Genomic DNA, 4,893 nt, shown 5'->3' on the forward strand with positions numbered 1-4,893 from the left:
AAAAGAAACAAAAATTGATTTCACTCTCATTTCCTTTTAACTTCTTATTTCATGCATTCGACCAAGCCCGATCCTAAAACATGAGAACAAATTAATCACTAATGGGCTTTGGTCATCCCCATTACTCCCACGACCCAATTCAGCCAAAGAAGCACGCAAACAGTTGCGATCCAATTTTAATCTTTAAGAGTTCTGTCCTAAGAGGGGTTGCTCTGATGGTAAGCAACCCCCACTTCCAACCGAGAGGTTGTGAGTTCGAATCTCCCCAAGAGCAAGGTGGGATGTTCTTGGAGGGAAGGATGTCGGGGGTCTATTTGGAAACAGTCTCTCTACCCTAGGGTAGGGGTAAGGTCTGCGTACACACTACCCTCCTCAGACCCCACTAAGTGGGATTATACTGGGTGGTTGTTGTTGTTGTTGAAGAGTTTTGTCCTAACTCTCATTAAACCAACTCAATATAGTTCTAATGGAACAAAATATAGTTTATTTTTAGCAGAATAAGCCATTCGTTGTCATCCAAATAAACCAAAGACACGAAGGTGCTAGTTAAATTAAGAATTGCGAATGTAACGAAGTGAAAATCACATAAACTGTTTACTCAAGAAAAATTATAAGAATATGTATTTAATCATAGGCAGACAGAAATGCAGAAGCTGATTTTGAAGTAAATACATACCTTTTAGCTTATTGAAAATCCATTTTTTTGCCTCTTCTTCAATAGTGTTCGACAAATTCTCAATAGAGCTGAAAATTGATTGTTTCACCAAAAAATATGATGAACCGCGGACGGACCAGCGACAGGAACTCGAACCGGAATCAACCTCAGCTCAAACGAAACTCCATCTCGCCACTAGTGAACGCACAAGTTAATCCCACAGCAAAGGCTAAAGCAACCTAAACAACCCAAAAAGCAAGAAGTTGACTAGATGATTCTGGTACTAGTAATACAACGGACACAATGTAATGAAGGGAGTAATTATAAGAACATTGTACAGTGCTTATCCTGCCCCTGTTTCTGTCCGTCCGTTTCCTCTCTTTTTTTCCAGTGTTTGGGCGTTTTCTAGTTGAGAAATGGAGATGAAGGCCTGGTCTTGTGGGAAATAATGTTCAAAACAAGCTATCTAGTAGCTATCTCAAATGTCACTACCCAGTTTAAATTTGTTAAGCCCTTCAAGTATATTAGACAAACATAACACTCTGGAGATATAAGTTTAATTCAGAAAACCTATCCGTTGGTCATTAATCAAAACATAGAAGCAGCTAATGGCAGTGATGATATTAAACCGGACGGATTCAGGAGAGGAAGGCATCCTGCACTCACTGCTAGCATTTTAAGCATTTTTGCACCTTATTTCCAGTCAGAAAACATGCAATGTTGACAACAAAATAATAAGGCCTATTTCTGCGACTGTGCATGTGATCGCAAATGTGTTTCATAACAGGGAGATCGATAGGGAATTAGTTGAGTTGGCTATATGAGGGTGGTGAACAGTGGCGTATCTAGGATTTTAAGGTTATGGGTGCTCACTTCCTTTAATAGAAAGGTGCTATCAATCGCATAGTATAAGTGCACAATTATTCGAATGCAAGAGTAAAAGACTTAATATGAAAACTACTAATAATATTTTCATTACCAACAAATACTTTTAGTCACAAGTCATAATGAACTATTAATAGTATTATCATTACCAAAAGGACTTCTAGTCACAATTCACAACTGTGATCGACGACTTTTTATATGTTGAAAACGATGAATAATGGCATCGTTGCTCACAGTTGAGAATATCTTACGCTCTACATAGCAAACTAAACAACTGTTTAAAAATTCATCACCTATGCTATTACGAAGCTCATTTTTTATGTAGTTCATGGATGAGAAAGCGCGTTCCACAGAAGCGGTAGCAACATGAAGAATGAGAGTCAACTTGATAAGTAAATACACCAGTGGCCAAGTTTGATGCAGGTCTGACTTAACCAATACTTTAGAAAGGTCACTAATTCCCTTCATGTTGAAGAACCTCTTGTCATGACCACGAGCATAAACTACAAAACTATCAAGCTGGAAACTAAGATCCCGAAGCTTGTTGCTATCAAACTCATTGGGATAATATTCAGCCAACTTCATTATCCTGTTCTTATCAAAATTACCAAATGAATTAAGTGGATTTAAACTAGCCATACCGAGAAGTAAGTCAGTACTCATGGCATCAAAACGACTTCTAAGCTCTTGAAGATGCAAATCGATAACACCATTAAATATCTCAACATGCAAGTGATGAGAGTATGTAACATCAAGAGCTCTACGCTTTGACTTCCCAGGAAAATAGAGAGCATCCATCTTCGGGATCATTATCTCATGTTTATCACAGAATGAAGAGACATCATCCATTAATGATTGAAATTCACTATTCCTCATCCTTTGTAATCTTTGCTTTGTATGAGTGAGGAGTCTCATAGCATTGACAATATCTTGATCCATCCTTTGTAATGAGGAGCTCAAATCATTTGTCATCATTAGAACTTTCCACATCAAGTGCAACATAAAAACAAATTCAAATTCCTTAATCTTAGTCATAAAGCTTTCAGCAACAAGTCTATCGGCATAATTTGGACCCTCACGAGCAACAAATTCAAGAACATGAATAATTGATGAAAATAGAACAATGAGGTTATTTAACGTTCTATAATGAGAACCCCAACGAGTATCACCTGGTTGTTGAAGCCCACGTTCTTGATTTAGTCCTCGTCCAGTATGCACCTCACCTGATATGAGCAACTCCTCTAATTTTTCAGCTTGATGTTGTCGAAGCAAATCCTTGCGCTTAAAAGATGATCCAACAATATTTAACACATTAGTAACTATACAAAAAAAGTCATCTACATCTGAATGCTTCTTTGCAAGAGCCACAAGTGTTAACTGCAATTGGTGGGGAAAATAATGAATGCAATACGCCGATGGAGTTTCATTCAGAATCAAAGTCTTAAGACCACGTAGCTCTCCCTGCATGTTACTAGCTCCATCATAACCTTGCCCACGTATTTGAGATGGACTTAATGAGTGATATGAAAGAAAAGAGTCGATTTCCTTCTTCAATGATTGAGCAGATGTATCATTGACATGAACAATACCAACAAATCTCTCAATTACTTCGCCTTCTTTGTTAACATATCTCAAAACAAGTGCCATTTGCTCCTTGTGTGATATATCCTTTTATTCATCAACTAGTATCCCGAAAAAATCCTCATCCAAGTCTTCAATGATAGCTTTGATTGCTTCTTTGGCACAAGCATCAACAATATCTTTCTGAATCATTGGGGAACACATCATTTCATTTTTTGGAGCATTTTCTAATATAATACTTCCAATATCCGGATCAATATCTCCATACCATTGCAAGAGTTCAAGAAAGATACCTCTATTTGTAGAAGATTGACTCTCATCGTGCCCACGAAATGGCAATCCTAGTCTCAAAAGAAACCTAGCCACATCGATTGAAGCACTCAAGCGACGTCGAGACTCACTTTTTTCTTTCTCGGATTGCTTTTCAAAAGAAGTGCGAATTGATTGTGATTGATTCATTAAATCAATCATCCTATTGAAACACTTGTTGTGGATGCTATTTACCTCTCCAACATGAGCTCTAAATCTTTCTATAGCCTTGTTCCAACCTTTAAAGCCATTTTTTGTAAAAGCATCCCCCATATTTCCATGAATTACATGTTCATTTTTGAATAAATAACAACACAAACAATATGCAGCATCTTTTGATATACTGTACTCCAACCACTTTGAATGTTGAACCTTAAACCAACCAGGATAAAACTGACGCATTGTCTTCCCAAACTTAGTTTTAGGAAAATCATGACTCGTAGGCTGGCAAGGTCCCATTTGAATATAATGTCTTCTAAGTTCATCTCGTATATTAGGGCTATATTCTGCAATGGACTTCCTATCCCCCGGGTCAGTATTGGGAGATCCTAAATTATGATCTGAAAGAGATATATCCCTTTGAATTTCCGGGGCTACGGATGACGCAACAGATGAATGAGTAGAACTAGAACTTGGTTGCCCAACTTTTGATCTTGTGACAAACTTATCCATCTCGACACAAAAAATTGATGAAGAATTCCTACAAACAAGATTTAGTTCAATTTAATTTCATCCGAAATTTACTACACATAATTTAATTAATTTTTATCGTGAAAACCATGCCCCTCAATCAACAACACAAACAACACGGCAATAACAATATAACTATTTAATTTTTCGAAAGAAAAGATAAAAACTTACAAATTTCTGAAGCAATGAGTTGATGAGCACAATTTCATCAATCGCACAACCCACCAATATTACTAACCTGCATATATTCTCAAAATTAAGTTTTGGAATCAAGCAAGTTGGTAACAAAGATAATATTTTTCATTGAATCTGCTTTCAAAGAATAAGCTATAAGCATGATAAAATTCAAAATCCTTCTAAGAATATTTTTAATTTCTTACTTTAATAAAAACACCAAATCTTATTACCTTGTGCTATGTTCTGATAATCTGATTTTGAGATTGTTGTGAATGACCGGAGAGTTTGCTGATTGTTTCGTCTACTTTGTTCTTCGTTTTTCCCTTCTCTACGTTCCTAATGAGCAAAAATTCAAGAAGGGTTTAGTTTTAAACTTTTCTGTAAGACTGTAAAGATGGCCTTTCTTATACTTAAATCTAATTAATTATTAATATAATAAAGCCTAAAGGTGAAAGGAAGTAGGAAAAGGAAAAACTAAAAACTAAAAAAGGAAAATTTAGTTCAAAAGCAGAGAAAGGTTAAAAACTAAAAAGATAGGAAAACGTAAAGGGAATACAAAAAGTTAAACTAAAACGTAATCTGACAACCTAAACTAA

At 36.1% G+C, this 4,893-nt stretch overlaps 1 pseudogene; it reads right to left on the reverse strand.

Moving 5' to 3' along the window:
- Positions 1 to 1,711: 1,711 nt before the first annotated feature.
- LOC138869366 (uncharacterized) lies at positions 1,712 to 4,102 on the reverse strand (annotated as a pseudogene).
- Positions 4,103 to 4,893: the final 791 nt, after the last annotated feature.

This window comes from Nicotiana sylvestris, chromosome 5 (genome assembly GCF_000393655.2).
Source record: "Nicotiana sylvestris chromosome 5, ASM39365v2, whole genome shotgun sequence".
NCBI classification, from domain to species: Eukaryota; Viridiplantae; Streptophyta; class Magnoliopsida; order Solanales; family Solanaceae; genus Nicotiana; species Nicotiana sylvestris.